This window comes from Natator depressus, chromosome 2 (assembly GCF_965152275.1).
Source record: "Natator depressus isolate rNatDep1 chromosome 2, rNatDep2.hap1, whole genome shotgun sequence".
In the NCBI taxonomy this organism is placed as follows: domain Eukaryota; kingdom Metazoa; phylum Chordata; order Testudines; family Cheloniidae; genus Natator; species Natator depressus.
Genome location: NC_134235.1, coordinates 247,445,048 through 247,464,139, shown reverse-complemented (window position 1 = coordinate 247,464,139; position 19,092 = coordinate 247,445,048).

Sequence of the window (19,092 nt, the reverse complement as noted above, 5' to 3'; positions counted from 1 at the left end):
CCTGCTGTAACAGTTGACTTTTAAACTGATAGAGGCTAATTCAAATCATGCCGTCATTAAAGATGAAAATGCGCTTGGACAATCAGAATAAAAACTCAAGCACCATCCAAATTAAACTGTTAGGTTTAGAATTAACAGGCCATACCATCTCTTCTGATTGACAGAAAAATTAGTCATTAAGTGCTGATAGATTATGTTGATTTATTTTCACCACGTATATTTTCTAAATTTGCAGCATGCTGCTCAGCCATACTAGTTGGAGAATCATAAAAATTGAATCCTGTTGTTTACAGTTTGTAATAACAATCCCTGCCATTCCTATAAATAATAGAAAAATATACAGCACCCAGTCAGATATGCTTTCTAAATAGGATACTAAGAAAACGCTACATTTTGGTATACTGTATAGCTTATTTTTCTGCCTCTAATTGCCAGTGGAAATTTGTTTACTGAACACAGGATCCAAACTGGGTTAGGATATTAATTTTTAACTGTCTTGTGTAAGTGGCTAATTAGACACATTTCCAGATTCAGTTACATGACTGATGTGCACCAGTATGCTAGTTGCATGTGCAAATTAGGCACACAAATGTGTTTCTAATGTGTGCATGCAGTTGTGTAGCTAATATGTTTGAAAATCTGTCTTCTAGTCTTTATTATTGAATAATAGTTTTTTAATATCTGTCTGAAGAGAGAATCTGGCTATTTTTTTACCTGATGCAATACTCATTGAAGTCACTGGAGCCTTTGCACTGATTTCACTGAATATTGGTTCATAAAACCATAGATATGTAGGGCTAGAAGGGACCTTGAGAGGTCATCTATTCCAATCCCCCATGCTGAGGCAGGTCAGAGTATACCTAGACCATCCTTGTTAGGTGTTTTTCTAACCTGTTCTTAAAAACTTCCAATGGCAGGGATTCCACAACCTCTTCTGGAAGCATATTCCAATGCTTAACTATCTTCATAGGTAGAAAGGTTTCAGAGTGGCAGCCGTGTTAGTCTGTATTCGCAAAAAGAAAAGGAGTACTAGTGGCACCTTAGAGACTAACCAGTTTTAGTTTCTAAGGTGCCACTAGTACTCCTTTTCTTTTTATAGGTAGAAAGTTTTCCCTAATATCTAACCTACATCTCCCTTGCTACAGATAAAGCCCAGTGGACATAGAGAACAATTGATCACCACCCTCCTTAAAACAGCCCTTAACTAGGGCTATTGATCGCAATTAACTCACACGATTAACTCAAAAAAATTAATCGTGATTTAAAAAATTAATTGCACTGTGTCATAAATATAAAGAGAAGGGTAAACCCCTTTAAAATCCCTCTTGGCCAGAGGAAAACTCCTCTCACCTGTAAAGGGTTAAGAAGCTAAAGGTAACCTCGCTGGCACCTGATCAAAATGACCAATGAGGAGACAAGATACTTTCAAAAGCTGGGAGGAGGGAGAAAAACAAAGGGTCTGTGTCTGCCTGTATGATGCTTTTGCCGGAGACAGAACAGGAATGGAGTCTTAGAACTTAGTAAGTAATCTAGCTAGGTATGTGTTAGATTATGATTTCTTTAAATGGCTGAGAAAATAGCTGTGCTGAATAGAATGAATATTCCTGACTGTGTGTCTTTTTTTGTAACTTTAGGTTTTGCCTAGAGGGATTCTCTGTTTTGAATCTAATTACCCTGTAAGGTATCTACCATCCTGATTTTACAGAGGTGATTCCTTTACTTCTATTAAAAGTCTTCTTGTAAGAAAACTAAATGCTTTTTCATTGTTCTAAGATCCAAGGGTTTGGGTCTGTGGTCACCTATGCAAATTGGTAAGGATTTTTACCAAACCTTCCCCAGGAAGTGGGGTGCAAGGGTTGGGAGGATTTTGGGGGGAAAGACGTGTCCAAACTATGTTTCCCAGTAAACCCAGATAAAGTTTGGTGATGGCAGTAGAAATCCAAGGGTAAAATAATTTTGTACCTCGGGGAATTTTTAACCTAAGCTGGTAAAAGTAAGCTTAGGAGGTTTTCATGCAGGTCCCCACATCTGTACCCTAGAGTTCAGAGTAGGGAAGGAACCTTGACACACTGTTAATAAGAAAAGGAGTACTAGTGCCACCTTAGAGACTAACCAATTTATTTGAGCATAAGCTTTTGTGAGCTACAGCTCACTTCATCGGATGAATGAAAGCTTATGCTCAAATAAATTGGTTAGTCTCTAAGGTGCCACTAGTACGCCTTTTCTTTTTGCGAATACAGACTAACACGGCTGCTACTCTGAAACCTGTTAAACAATAGAATACCAACTGAAATTTATTAAATATTGGTGGTTTTTCTCTTTTCAAATATATTGATTTCAATTACAACACAGAATACAAAGTGTACAGTGCTCACTTTATATTAGTTTTTATTACAAATATTTGCACTGTAAAATGATAAACAAAAGAAATAGTATTTTTCAATTTGCTTCATACAAGTACTGTAGTGCAATCTGTTTAGCATGAAAGTGCAACTTACAAATGTAGGGTTTTTTTACATAACTGCACTCAAAAACAAAACAATGTAAAACTTTAGCACCTACAAGTCCACTCAGTCCTACTTTTTGTTCAGCCAATCACTAAAAGAGAAATAAGTTTGTTTACATTTATGGGAGATAATGCTGCCCACTTCTTAATTACAATGTCACCTGAAAGTGAGAATAGGCATTCACATGGCACTGTTCTCGCTAGCATCGCAAGATATTTATGTGCCAGATGCACTAAAGATTCATATTCCTCTTCGTGCTTCTGCCATTGTTCCAGAGGACATGCTTCCATGCTGATGACACTTGTTTAAAAAAAAAAAGGCGTTTAATTAAATTTGTGACTGAACTCCTTGGGAGAGAATTGTATGTCTCCTGCTCTGTTTTACCTGCATTCTGCCATATATTTCATGTTATAGCAGTCTCGGATGATGACCCAGCACATGTTGTTCATTTTAAGAACACTTTCACTGCAAATTTGACAAATGCAAAGAAGAATTTCACCAATGTGAAATTGTCATAAATATAAAGGGAAGGGTAACCACATTTCTGTATACAGTGCTATAAAATCCCTCCTGGCCAGAGGCAAAACCCTTTCACTTGTAAAGGGTTAAGAAGCTAAGGTAACCTCGCTGGCACCTGACCCAAAATGACCAATGAGGGGACAAGATACTTTCAAATCTGGAGCGGGGGTGGGGAGGACAAAGGGTTCTGTCTATCTGTGTGGTGCTTTTGTCGGGAACAGATCAGAAATGCAAGCCTTCCAACTCCTGTTAAGTTAGTAAGTAATCTAGCTAGAAAATGTGTTAGATTTTCTTTTGTTTAATGGCTGGTAAAATAAGCTGTGCTGGAGGGAATGTATATTCCTGTTTTTGTGTCTTTTTGTAACTTAAGGTTTTGCCTAGAGGGATTCTCTATGTTTTGAATCTGTTTACCCTGTCAGGTATTTACCATCCTGATTTTACAGAGGTGATTCTTTTACCTTTTCTTTAATTAAAATTCTTCTTTTAAGATCCTGATTGATTTTTCCTTGTTCTTAAGATCCAAGGGTTTGGGTTTGTGTTCACCTGTACCAATTGGTGAGGATTATTATCAAGCCTTCCCCAGGAAAGGGGGTGTAGTGCTTGGGGGGGATATTTTGGGGGAAGACTTCTCCAAGTGGTTTCTTTCCCTGTTCTTTGTTTAAAACACTTGGTGGTGGCAGCATACTGTTCAAGGACAAGGCAAAGTTTGTACCTTCGGGAAGATTTTAACCTAAGCTGGTAAGAATAAGCTTAGGGGGTCTTTCATGCAGGTCCCCATATCTGTACCCTAGAGTTCAGAGTGGGGAAGGAACCTTGACAGAAATTTCTAAAGATAACTATAGCACTCGACCCAAGATTTAAGAATCTGAAGTGCCTTCCAAAATCTCCGAGGGATGAGGTGTGGCGCCTGCTTTCAGAAGTCTCAAAAGAGCAACACTCTGATGCGGAAACTACAGAACCCAAACCACCATAAAAAGAAAATCAACCTTCTGCTGGTGGCATCTGACCCATAAGGATGAAAACAAACATGCTTCAATGTACACTGCTTTGGATGGTTATCAAGCAGAACCAGTCATCTGCATGGACACATGTCCCCTGGAATGGTGGTCGAAGCGTGAAGGGACATGTGCATCTGGCATGTAAATATCTTGCGACACTAGCTACGACAGTGCCATGCAAACTCCTATTCTCACTTTCAGGTGACATTGTAAACAAGAAGCAGTAGGACTGATTGGACTTGTAAGCTCTGAAGTTTTACATTGTTTTATTTTTGAATGCAGGGGATTTTTTGTACATAATTCTACATTTGTAAGTTCAACTTTCATGATAGAGATTGCAGTACAGTACTTGTATTAGGTGAATTGAAAAATACTATTTCTTTTGTTTTTTACAGTGCAAATATTTGTAATCAAAAATAAAGTGAGCATTATACACTTTGTATTCCATTGTAATTGAAATCAATATATTTGAAAACATCCAAAAATATTTAAATAAATGGTATTCTATTATTCTTTAACAGCATGATTAATCTTAATTAATTTTTTTTAATGACTTGACAGCCCTACCCTGAACATATTTGAAGACTGTTATCAGATTCTCTCCTCGGTCATCTTTTCTCAAGACTAAACATACCCATTTTTTTAAACCTTTCCTCATAGGCCTGGTTTTCTAAATCTTGTAGCATGTTTGTTGCTCTCCTCTGGACTCTCTCTCCAATTTGTCCACATCTTAAAGTGTGATACCCAGAACTGGACACAGTACTCCTGCTGAGGCCTCACCATTCTAATTAGAGTAGGACTCTTACTTTTTGTGTTTTACAAGCAACACTCCTATTAACACACGCAAGAATATCAGCCTTTCTTGCAACTGCCTCAGATTGTTGACTCATTCCATCTGTTATTTACTATAACCCACAAATCCCTTTCAGCAGTACCATGCCTAGCCAGTTATTCCAGATTTTATAGTTATGCATTTGATTTTTTTCTTCCTAAGTGTACTGTGCACTTTTTTATTGAATTTCATCCGGTTCATTTCAGACCAATTCTGCAATTTGTTGAGGTCATTTTGAATTTTAATCCTGTCCTACAAAATGCTTGCAACCCCTCCCTGCTTGGTGTCCTTTCTAAATTTTATAAACATATTCTTCACTCCATTGTCCAAGTCATTAACGAAAATATTGAATAGTTCAGGGCCTTCCATTGTTCAATACAATGTAATAGCTTTGTTTTGTGTCTCCCTCCAAATGCTCAGCTAGCTAAGCCCTTCTCTATCTGTATAACTGTGGTTTCAGTAAATCAGGGTCACCTCAGTCTTAAATTGATGGGTCTTTAAATTAGCATAAGAGCTCAAATCTTCCTTTGAAGATTATCAAGACATAAAAGTCCTTCCTCTTTAACCACAGAAGAATTTGGACTGACTAGCGTGTTCTAGAAGGACATTTAAAATTGTGAAAGGAATTTTGCCAAATGAATTTGCATCCCACCCCTTATCTGTCAATTGTTGTCTTAGATTATAAGTATTTAAGAGAAGGGACTGTCTCTTCTTACCTATATGGTGTATACAGGACCTAGCATGCTGGTGGCACCATGGCTTACATTTTCAAAAGTGCCTTGTGATTGTGGGAAATGACATCTCTGTGCCCACCTGGAGAAACTTTAAAGGAAGATGGTCACCAGAGGGCAGGTTCTCAGAGCTTTGTAAAATCAGGCTCCATCAGATCTCGGGTTGAGCACCCGGTCATTTTTGAAAATGTAGGCCTGCATAAATCACAAATTAAATGAGATTGCAAAGGATCTCCAGGGCAGGGCCCATATTGTTCGTTTTTTACTGCAAAGAGGGCCCAGGTGGTAAAATATATATATATATATTGTTCTTTCCAGTAATCTACTTGGAGGGTAGGGTCAGAGCAGCCCAGCATTCCCCAGAGTGAAGAGCTGCAATTCTGTCTGGGCATTAGGTAGGCCATGCAAGGAAGGAAAGTTTCTAAGGCTCCTTCCTCACTGCACATCAGACTGGCCTAGCCTAGGTCTTCTGTGTGATCCTTACTCCTGTTTGCTGCCTTGATAACTAAAAATTAAAAATTCAATGTAGGTGGTGTGTTCATGTCTGGAATGGGAGTGGGTCAGTGGGAATGGTGCTTCTGGTAATAACCTCCTTCAGCGGAGAGGTAAACCTGCCATCTTGAGTTCCTTTGTACATTCTCCCAGCTCCTCCACTGTCTTACTAACATGGCAGACCCATGCCAAGTGGAGGAAATGGGAGAAGGCGGCAAAATAAAGAGTGTCAGCACAGACACAGCTGGGGAGGCAGGATAGGATCACGAAGGTCCTTCGTGGTGGTGGCTTTGGAAATTGTCGTGGTAAATCAGAAGTCTCCTCATAAAATCAGGAGGCTTAACAGACAGGTGGATAAATTATTAACCATTTTTATGTTCATATTGTAGATGCTCGCTGATATTTGCTGCTGCTTGCCACTCCTTCAAGTCCTTCCTAACAAGCCATTCTTAACTATAAGCCTTATGCTTTCATCCACCCCTCCTCTCATGCCTCCCCTGTTATCCCTCTAATTTAGCTCAATGACATTTTACATATTAAATTAAGTCAATGGCACTAGCAAGGGGCATGTCAGACTTAGCAGCTCCAACTCTTTATTTTTACATTGCATTCCTTTCCCCCACACTTCCCTGGGCTGAATTTTAGCTGCTAAGAGCTAGATTTAGAAAAAAGAGCACAACACCCCACCAGCTCCCATTTAGATCTATAAATAAGGGTATGTTTACATTGCATTTAAACACCTGCAGCTGGCCTGTACCAGCTGACTCAGGCTTGCAGGGCTCTGTCTGCAGGGTTGTTTAATTGCAGTGTAGACTTCTGGGCTTGGGCTGCAGCCTAAGCTCTGGAACCCTTCCACTTCACAGGGTCCTAGAGCCCATGCTCCAGCCTGAGCAGGGAAGTCTACATTGCAATTAAATAGTCCTGCAGCCTGAGCCCCATGAGCCCGAGTCAGCTGGTATGAGCCAGCTGTGTGTCTCACCTTGCAGTGTAGACAGACCCTTAATCGGCAGATTGTCAGAAGAGACCAGCTTCCCTTTAGGCACTCAGTTGACCACAATCCACTGTACCTTAGAGTTACCGTTGATCAGACACTGAGCTATCACCAACACCAAAAAGAAGATAAAGACAAGGGTTAACATCCTCCAGAAGCTTGCTGGCACATCCTGGGGATGTGATATATGCACACACTTCAAACAGCAGTACAAGCCCTAGTATTGTCAATAGCAGAGTATTGTGTGCCAGTTTGGTGCAACAGCTCCCACAGCAATCTCATTGACACCAAAATCAGTGCTGGGCTCAGGACTGCTAGCAGTTCTCTCCAATCAGTTCCAATACTGTAGTTCCCAGTTTTGGTGGGCATCATACCAGCCAACATCAGGTGAGATGCTGCTGTGATCCAGGAGAACAGGATCATGGTTGCTCCAGACCTGCTGATACACCGAGACCTCAGTTCACCACCACTCTACCAACTCAAAGCCAGGAAGCCTTTCTGGATTTATGTGTCAGTGCTAGAGACCAACAGAAAGGATGTCAGGACTCAATGGCTCAAATCATGGGCCACTTGTGATGTCTCAAACAAAGACCTGATTGAAGAACCAAAAAAAGAAGCTCTGGGATACTGCCTTTCCAATAGGCAGTGGATTTCACTCAATGGCATTGGACAATGCACGGAAGGTGTGGCTATCTTCTCCACAAATGGAAAATCACAGAATCACCAAACTCTGACTGTGATGAGGTACAAACCATGCAACACATCATAGTCAACTGCCCCATTCACACTGACAGTGGTGGCACAAGGGAGATCCACCTAGGTACCCCAGAAGCATTAGAATGGCTTTTGGATATCAAGATTCATTTATAATCCCAGCCTGTTCCTTTTCAAATGCCATATGGAAGAAGATGATGATGATGAGTTCTCAACCTGGAGATTGCAAGCAAGTTTCACGGGTTCACAACCATCATCCCTGTCTTTATACCTAGATGGAAAGAGTCGTCTTACACTTGAGGGGTTCCTATAACATTTTTCTGTTGTAATGTGGAATCACAATAGGAATATAAATACAATAGGAAAAGGCTGAGAATCACTGATCTAGTTGGCGCCTTCAGTTTTTCCTACGTGTTTCACATCCATCATGTCACTGCCTTCTTCATATAGGTGTTTCTTGAAAATATGGTCCTGTTTGTGGGTGCTGAGCTCTGGAAAATCAGTCTCTTAGATTATAAAATCTTCTGGGCTGGGAGCTTGGCATCTTAAATGTCTGTAAAGCTTCATGGGTCCAATGATACTTAAGACATATTGTTAATATGATGCTGAACTTTTAGCATATGTGTGAAACGTATTTCGTTGTCTTAGCCTTTATCTCCTGCTTTTGTACATTCAGTGATTATGGTAGGTCATAGCTAATCCTTAGAGATAAATTGTTTAAACTTGATTAATATTAATACTTTTTTGCTAATTAATATAGCATTTCTATTTTTGCCTAATTATCTTTAAGGGATTATATTTTTTCTCTCTCAGTATTTGGCAACCCCAGAAGCTCAGTGTTTATTGATCAACACTTTACTATACATTTTAATGTAACTGCAAGGTCAGTGTAATACAGTTTGATCCTTCTTCATATTGGCAATGAATACCCAGTACAGGCAAATGAGGTTAACCTTGGCTTTAGTACCTCATGGAGATCCTTTGGAAATTGTATGAAATAATGTTGCAGACAATAGTCTTACTGGTAACTTAAAAGTTCATTACAATCATGCCCAGAGATCTAATTCTAGTTAGATTTAGACTGGCAACTTCCAAATTAAGGTCTTTATTTTGCATCAGCAAATGAGGTCCATAGCATTCTGCACCACAGAAGCAAATGTGGGAGGTAATGGACCTTGACTCCATCACTGCCAAGGGAGAGTGATCTGGTGGAAAAAGCGGGAAACAAAGTCCGGACTTCTGAGTTACAGGTTAGCCACGGATTTGTTGTGTGACCTTGGGCAAGTCGTTTAACCTCTCTCCACCTTGGTTTCCTCATCTGTAAAGTGAGATGCTATCTATCTAAGCAGGGGTCTGTGAAGCTCAGTAGGAGTTTGCCAAAGCAGTTGTGTTGTTTCTAGAGGACAGGAGTAGGAGCTGGCAAAGGGGAAGGGCTCCTGCAGGAAGGAAAGAGGAGAAGGGAGAGCTGAGGCTATTTACCTTCAATCCCTGTGTGAAGACCACTGAAGTGTTCTTCTGGCATTCCAACAGTTAAACACTGAAGGGAAACCTTTGGGTTAAACATCAAGAATTGGGAAGCCCTTGATGCTACTGGGGTAAGGCCTAAATCAGATGGCCCTGGAATTAGTGCTGGAGTTTTTTGTTTTGAGGGAGTGGGTGGATCCTAAGGGGAAAAAAACTTGATGGGAGGGGTTGGTTAAAAATGGGATATGTGGATTCTCAATGCCTATGAAGTCTAGGCCCAATATTTAGGCCCCTAACCTAAGAACCTGCAGGTCTAGAGCCTGGACCCATGGGGGTTGTGGGCTGCTGATGCTGCCACATCACCAAAGGAAGCTTAGGCTAAGCTCCCAAGGAAAGACTCTGTGAAGCTGGGCTCAGGAGGAAGTACTGCTCAGCAGGACCTGAGTGGTAGCTCCTTACACTCCACTGATTGGCTGGCACCAGAACCTAAGCCAGGAAGCCGTGATGGGGAGCTGTCTGAGCAACAGCACAGCCTGCCTGCATGCTTCAGAGCCTGTGTGCAGCAGACCCCAGAATCTGGCTTCGGACTCTGCATGTCTCCTGACACCTGACTCTTGGTTTGTCCTCTGGTCTGTCTTGGACTCTAGCCTTCTGGTACCTGACCCAGCCTGACTCCCACATTCTGATCGTGACATCCAAGTTTCACAAATTTGTTCTTGAAGATGATCTCTAGTACAGGGGAGGCATGAGTGGAAGTGTGCGCCAGTCCTGAGATCTCATGTGATTTCAATTGAGATACTGAGAAAATCATAGAATATCAGGGTTGGAAGGGACCTCAGGAGGTCATCTAGTCCAACCCCCTGCTCAAAGCAGGACCAATCCCCAACTAAATCATCCCAGCCAGGGCTGTGTCAAGCCAGACCTTAAAAACTTCAAAAGAAGGAGATTCCACCACCTCCCTAGGTAACGCATTCCAGTGCTTCACCACCCTCCTAGTGAAATTTTTTTCCCTAATATCCAACCTAAACCTCCCCCACTGCAACTTGGGACCGTTACTCCTTGTTCTGTCATCTGCTACCACTGAGAATAGTCTAGATCCATCCTCTTTGGAACCCCCTTTCAGGTAGTTGAAAACAGCTATCAAATCCCCCCTCATTCTTCTCTTCCGCAGACTAAACAATCCCAGTTCCCTCAGCCTCTCCTCATAAGTCATGTGTTCCAGTCCCCTAATCTTTTTTGTTGCCCTCCGTTAAACGTTTTCCGATTTTTCCACATCCTTCTTGTAGTGGGGGCCCAAAACTGGACATAGTACTCCAATGTATTATCCATGAGCCATTTCATAGGGCATCCATGGATTGTGGTCCTCAGATTTCACTTCAATATTTCCCTAGCTCCCAAGAGTGTTTGATTAATGATTGGTTTCAGAGTAACAGCCGTCTTAGTCTGTATTCACAAAAAGAAAAGGAGTACTTGTGGCACCTTAGAGACTAACCAATTTATTTGAGCATAAGCTTTCGTGAGCTACAGCTCACTTCATCGGATGCATACTGTGGAAAATACAGAAGATGTTCTTATACATACAAACCATGACAAAAATGGGTGTTTACCACTACAAAAGGTTTTCTCTCCCCCCACAAACCCACTCTCCTGCTGGTAATAGCTTATCTAAAGTGATCACTCTCCTTACAATGTGTATGATAATCAAGGTGGGCCATTTCCAGCACAAATCCAGGTTTTCTCCCCCCCTCTCTCCCCCCCACACAAAACCACTCTCCTGTTGGTAATAGCTTATCTCCAACACACCTCTGAACAACATACTAATCCACAGAGACCTCCCTACCAACACTACAAAAAGAAGGATTCTAGGTGGACTCCTCCTGAAGGTCAAGACAGCAGACTGGACTTCTACACAGAGTGCTTCCACTGACGTGCACGGGCTGAAATTGTGGAAAAGCAGCATCACTTGCCCCACAACCTCAGCCGTGCAGAACACAATGCCATCCACAGCCTCAGAAACAACTCTGACATCATAATCAAAAAGGCTGACAAAGGAGGTTGTCATCATGAATAGGTCGGAATATGAACAAGAGGCTGCTCGGCAGCTCTCCAACACCACTTTCTACAAGCCATTACCCTCTGATCCCACTGAGAGTTACCAAAAGAAACTACAGCATTTGCTCAAGAAACTCCCTGAAAAAGTACAAGATCAAATCCGCACGGACACACCCCTGGAACCTCGACCTGGGATATTCTATCTACTACCCAAGATCCATAAACCTGGAAATCCTGGGTGCCCCATCATCTCAGGCATTGGCACCCTGACAGCAGGATTGTCTGGCTATGTAGACTCCCTCCTCAGGCCCTACGCTACCAGCACTCCCAGCTATGTTCGAGACACCACTGACTTCCTGAGGAAACTACAGTCCATCGGTGATCTTCCTGATAACACCATCCTGGCCATTGTGGATGTAGAAGCCCTCTACACCAACATTCCACACAAAGATGGACTACAAGCCGTCAAGAACACTATCCCCGATAATGTCACGGCTAACCTGGTGGCTGAAGTTTGTGACTTTGTCCTTACCCATAACTATTTTACATTGGGGGACAATGTATACCTTCAAATCAGCGGCACTGCTATGGGTACCCGCATGGCCCCACAATATGCCAACATTTTTATGGCTGACTTAGAACAATGCTTCCTCAGCTCTCGTCCTCTAACGCCCCTACTCTACTTGCGCTATATTGATGACATCTTCATCATCTGGACCCATGGAAAAGAAGCCCTTGAGGAATTCCACCATGATTTCAACAATTTCCATCCCACCATCAACCTCAGCCTGGTCCAGTCCACACAAGAGATCCACTTCCTGGACACTACAGTGCTAATAAACGATGGTCACATCAACACCACCCTATACCGGAAACCTACTGACCGCTATTCCTACCTACATGCCTCCAGCTTTCACCCTGACCACACCACACGATCCATTGTCTACAGCCAAGCTCTGCGATACAACCGCATTTGCTCCAACCCCTCAGACAGACAAACACCTACAAGATCTCTATCAAGCATTCTTACAACTACAATACCCACCTGCAGAAATGAAGAAACAGATTGATAGAGCCAGAAGAGTTCCCAGAAGTCACCTACTACAGGACAGGCCTAACAAAGAAAATAACAGAACGCCACTAGCCGTCACCTTCAGCCCCCAACTAAAACCCCTCCAACGCATTATTAAGGATCTACAACCTATCCTGAAGGATGACCCAACACTCTCACAAATCTTGGGAGACAGGCCAGTCCTTGCCTACAGACAGCGCCCCAACCTGAAGCGAATACTCACCAGCAACCACATACCACACAACAGAACCACTAACCCAGGAACCTATCCTTGCAACAAAGCCCGTTGCCAACTGTGCCCACATATCTATTCAGGGGACACCATCACAGGGCCTAATAACATCAGCCACACTATCAGAGGCTCATTCACCTGCACATCTACCAATATGATATATGCCATCATGTGCCAGCAATGCCCCTCTGCCATGTACATTGGTCAAACTGGACAGTCTCTACGTAAAAGAATAAATGGACACAAATCAGATGTCAAGAATTATAACATTCATAAACCAGTCTGAGAACACTTCAATCTCTCTGGTCACGCGATTACAGACATGAAAGTTGCGATATTACAACAGAAAACCTTCAAAACCAGACTCCAGCGAGAGACTGTTGGATTGGAATTCATTTGCAAATTGGATACAATTAACTTAGGCTTGAATAGAGACTGGGAGTGGCTAAGTCATTATGCAAGGTAATCTATTTCCCCTTGTTTTTTCCTACCTATCCCCCCCCCCCCCCTCGTTCCTCAGATGTTCTTGTTAAACCCTGGATTTTTGCTGGAAGTGGCCCAACTTGATTATCATACACATTGTAAGGAGAATGATCACTTTAGATAAGCTATTACCAGCAGGAGAGTGGGTTTGTGGAGGGAGAGAAAACCTTTTGTATCATAGAATATCATAGAACATCATAGAATATCAGGGTTGGAAGGGACCCCAGAAGGTCATCTAGTCCAACCCCCTGCTCGAAGCAGGACCAATTCCCAGTTAAATCATCCCAGCCAGGGCTTTGTCAAGCCTGACCTTAAAAACCTCTAAGGAAGGAGATTCTACCACCTCCCTAGGTAACGCATTCCAGTGTTTCACCACCCTCTTAGTGAAAAAGTTTTTCCTAATATCCAATCTAAACCTCCCCCATTGCAACTTGAGACCATTACTCCTCGTTCTGTCATCTGCTACCATTGAGAACAGTCTAGAGCCATCCTCTTTGGAACCCCCTTTCAGGTAGTTGAAAGCAGCTATCAAATCCCCCCTCATTCTTCTCTTCTGCAGACTAAACAATCCCAGCTCCCTCAGCCTCTCTTCATAAGTCATGTGCTCTAGACCCCTAATCATTTTTGTTGCCCTTCGCTGGACTCTCTCCAATTTATCCACATCCTTCTTGTAGTGTGGGGCCCAAAACTGGACACAGTACTCCAGATGAGGCCTCACCAGTGTCGAATAGAGGGGAACGATCACATCCCTCGATCTGCTCGCTATGCCCCTACTTATACATCCCAAAATGCCATTGGCCTTCTTGGCAACAAGGGCACACTGTTGACTCATATCCAGCTTCTCGTCCACTGTCACCCCTAGGTCCTTTTCTGCAGAACTGCTGCCTAGCCATTCGGTCCCTAGTCTGTAGCGGTGCATTGGATTCTTCCATCCTAAGTGCAGGACCCTGCACTTATCCTTATTGAACCTCATCAGATTTCTTTTGGCCCAATCCTCCAATTGTCTAGGTCCTTCTGTATCCTATCCCTCCCCTCCAGCGTATCTACCACTCCTCCCAGTTTAGTATCATCTGCAAATTTGCTGAGAGTGCAATCCACACCATCCTCCAGATCATTTATGAAGATATTGAACAAAACCGGCCCCAGGACCGACCCCTGGGGCACTCCACTTGACACCGGCTGCCAACTAGACATGGAGCCATTTATCACTACCCGTTGAGCCCGACAATCTAGCCAGCTTTCTACCCACCTTATAGTGCATTCATCTAGCCCATACTTCCTTAACTTGCTGACAAGAATACTGTGGGAGACCGTGTCAAAAGCTTTGCTAAAGTCAAGAAACAATACATCCACTGCTTTCCCTTCATCCACAGAACCAGTAATCTCCTCATAAAAGGCGATTAGATTAGTCAGGCATGACCTTCCCTTGGTGAATCCATGCTGACTGTTCCTGATCACTTTCCTCTCATGTAAGTGCTTCAGGATTGATTCTTTGAGGACCTGCTCCATGATTTTTCCAGGGACTGAGGTGAGGCTGACTGGCCTGTAGTTCCCAGGATCCTCCTTCTTCCCTTTTTTAAAGATTGGCACTACATTAGCCTTTTTCCAGTCATCCGGGACTTCCCCCGTTCGCCACGAGTTTTCAAAGATAATGGCCAAGGGCTCTGCAATCACAGCCGCCAATTCCTTCAGCACTCTCGGATGTAACTCGTCCGGCCCCATGGACTTGTGCACGTCCAGCTTTTCTAAATAGTCCCTAACCACCTCTATCTCCACAGAGGGCTGGCCATCTCTTCCCCATTCTGTGATGCCCAGCGCAGCAGTCTGGGAGCTGACCTTGTTAGTGAAAACAGAGGCAAAAAAAGCATTGAGTACATTAGCTTTTTCCACATCCTCTGTCACTAGGTTGCCTCCCTCATTCAGTAAGGGGCCCACACTTTCCTTGGCTTTCTTCTTGTTGCCAACATACCTGAAGAAACCCTTCTTGTTACTCTTGACATCTCTTGCTAGCTGCAGCTCCAGGTGCGATTTGGCCCTCCTTATATCTTTCCTACATGCCCGAGCAATATTTTTATACTCTTCCCTGGTCATATGTCCAACCTTCCACTTCTTGTAAGCTTCTTTTTTATGTTTGTATGTATAAAACTATGTTTTATAGTTTGTAGAGGTAAACACCCATTTTTTCATGGTTTGTATGTATAAGAACATCTGTATTTTCCACAGTATGCATCCGATGAAGTGAGCTGTAGCTCACGAAAGCTTATGCTCAGATAAATTGGTTAGTCTCTAAGGTACTTGATTAATGATTGAGAGGTGTTCAGATAGTCTGGTGTGAGGGCCATATGAGTAAGTAGAAAGACATCAGTACTTGATGGGAAATGGTACAAGAAATGGGGGGATAATTTATTTTTTGGGAGAGAGCTTTTGGTCCTGTTTTTTATAAACATGTTATGTTTGTTCCAAGAATCATGAAACTCAAGCCAGGGCCATTTTATCAGTTAAAACACTATGGCCTGAGGCTACTGGGTGATGCCATTAAGGCATTTCACCACTGTATCACTGGGTTGTTGGAGGATTTTTCCCTTCCGATTAGCAGCAAATGGCATATTGCCCTGGATAAACTAGAATGTGTCCCTGTCCTTTAAGCAGAAAAGGTATGGGGCTAGCTGGAACTTGCTACTTTATTGAGAAAACTGAAAACAGCCTTTGGGTGTGCTCATATGCTGTCAAGGAGAAGATAAGACTCCAGACATTCAATGTAAAAACATTTTGCCACCAGATTCAAACAGTTCAAGGGAACTATCAGCAATGAACACCTTCCCCCGCCCCTCACACAGTTTGTTTGCTTTACATGTTTATTCCCACTTCGGGGAGCTCAGCAACACGTTGTCGTCCTGCTGCATCTGGGTCTGACACGATGGTGACCAGTGCTAAATAAGCACTTGGGCAGATGGAGCTTCTCTAATTCCTCAACATTCACATTTCAGTGTCTGGAATATATTCTGAAAAGTCTGGGGCTGGATTAATACTGCTGCTACTGTGCAGCATGTGTTTTGTGCTTCTTTTATTTCTTACTCGCCAAAATCTTCAAAACAGGGTGCTCGAAGATAGGCTCCTAACCCCATATTTAGGCACCTAAATCTAAGTGGCCTGGTGTTCAGAAGTGCTGAGTGCGCACAAAGCCCATTGACTTCAGCTGAGTGAGTTAAAACGCTGTAATAATAGTAATTTGTTCTTCTGTAATATCTCCCGTTGGAGGAACTCCAAGGCCTTCACAAAAGAATTAAAGAATTGAACTGCATGACATCCCTGTGAAATAGCTAAGTTAGTTTATTGATGGGTGAAATGAAAGACAGAGAAAGTAGGTGACTTGAGCAAATTCACACAGAGTCAGTCAAAGAGCTGGGAGTAGAAGCTAGGAATTGTAATTTCCAGTTTCCTGCTCTAACCATTTAGTACCCTTCTCTCACTAATGCTAATATGCTCTGCAAACTACTTCAGATTTACTATCCTAATTTCCTCACATTTGGAGAAACTCCTTCTGGGGTTGTAACTACCATAATTTTTTTTCTATACCACTTTTCAATTATGATTCCACCTCTTGTTTAAATTTACCAGACTTCGCAAGTCCTTTCTATGTGTTCCTTACACCTGTGTCTGTTAAATTAAATTAGGACGCATGTTTCTCACTTTTAATACCATGTTTAATACAGGAAGGTAATTGATCTAATATTGTGAGCACTTACAACTGGTGGAAGGGAAATGAAGGACCATCCAGCTGAAATTGCAATTACACTGCATTTTACATTAGCTTGAATCGTGTCCCCCGTTATCACTGATATTCCCCTATCAGTATAACAATGTTTTTGTCAATGTTTCAATGTATCGAGGGTTTTTTTGCAATTCTATATTTAGGAATAAGGATACATAGCCAGCTATGGATTACTAATATATAGTAAAGTTGCCGATTCACAGACTCATAGATTTTAAGGCCAGAAGGGACCATTGTGATCATCTAGTCTAACTTCCTGCACATCACAGGCCACAGAACCTCACCCACCCCCTACTGCAATAGACCACTAAGCTCTGACTGAGTTAGTGAAGTCATCAAATCATGACTTAAAGACTTCAAATTACAGAGAAGCCACCATTTTCTCTAGTTTAAACCTTCAAGTTACCCGTGCTCCATGCTACAGAGGAAGGCAACCCCCCGCCTCCCTAGGTCTCTGCCAATCTGACCTGGGGGGAAGTTCCTTCCTGACCCCAAATATAGCAATCAGTTAGACCTTGAGCATGTTTGCAAGACACACCAGCCAGACGCCTAGGAAATAATTCACCATAGTAACTCAGAGCCCTCCCCATCTAGTGTTCCATTTCTGGATTTGCTACTAGCAGTTGCAGATTGGCCATATGCTATTGTACACAGTCTCATCATACCATCCCTTCCAGAAATTTATCAAGCTCAGTCTTGAAACCATTTAGGTTTTTTGCCCTCCACTTCGAAGGCTGTTCAAACTTCAGTCCACTGCTGGTTAGAAACCATCAAATTTCAAGCCTAAACTTGTTAATGGCCAGTTTATATCCATTTATTCTTGCGCCAACATTGGTATTTAACTTAAATAATTTCTCTCCCTCCCTAGTATTTATCCCTCTGATGTATTTATGGAGAGAAAGCATATCTCTCCTCAGCCTTTGTTTTGTTAGGCTAAACAAGCCAAGCTCCTTGAGTCTCCTCTCATAAGGTAGGGTTTCCATTCCTCTGATCATCCTAGTAGCCCTTCTCTGCACCTGTTGCAGGTTTGAATTAATCTTTTTTAAACATGGGGGACCAGAACTGCACACAAATACAGTCTCAATAGTGGATTGTATAATGTACTAACACTTCCCTGTGTCTACTGGAAATATCTTGCCTGGTGCAACCTAGGATTTCATTAACCTTTTTCACAGCTGCATCACACTGATGGCTCTTAATCATCCTGTGGTCAACAGTATAGCCAGGTCTTTCTTCTCCTCAGTCACTTCCAACTGATTTATCCCCAGATTATAGCAAAAATTCTTGTTGTTAGTCCCTAAATGCATGACTTTGCACTACTAAATTTCATTCCATACTCCCACTTTCAAGGTCATCTGATCTTCTTGTATATATTCCTGTCTTTCCAACTTTGTGTCATTTTCAAATTTTATTAGCACTGTCATAAATATAAAGGAAAGGGTAAACCCCTTTAAAATCCCTCCTGGCCAGAGGTAAATTCCTCTCACCTATAAAGGGTTAAGAAGCTAAAGGTAACCTCGCTGGCACCTGACCAAAATGACCAATGAGGAGACAAGATACTTTCAAAAGCTGGGAGGAGGGAGAGAAACAAAGGGTCTGTGTGTCTGTCTATATTCTGTCTTTGCCGGGGATAGACCAGGAATGGAGTCTTAGAACTTTTAGTAAGTAATCTAGCTAGGTACGTGTTAGATTATGATTTCTTTAAATGGCTGAGAAAAGAACTGTGCTGAATAGAATAACTATTTCTGTCTGTGTATCTTTTTTGTAACTTAAGGTTTTGCCTAGAGGGGTTCTCTATGTTTTGAATCTAATTACCCTGTAAGGTATCTACCATCCTGATTTTACAGGGGGGATTTCTTTATTTCTATTTACTTCTATTTTTATTAAAAGTCTTCTTGTAAGAAAACTGAATGCTTTTTCATTGTTCTCAGATCCAAGGGTTTGGGTCTGTGGTCACCTATGCAAATTGGTGAGGCTTTTTATCCAACATTTCCCAGGAAAGGGGGGGTGCAAGTGTTGGGAGGATTGTTCATTGTTCTTAAGATCCAAGGGTCTGGGTCTGTAGTCACCTCGGCAAATTGGTGAGGCTTTTTACCAAACCTTGTCCAGGAAGTGGGGTGCAAGGTTTTGGGAAGTATTTGGGGGGGAAAGACGTGTCCAAACAGCTCTTCCCCAGTAACCAGTATTAGTTTGGTGGTGGTAGCGGCCAATCCAAGGACAAAGGGTGGAATAT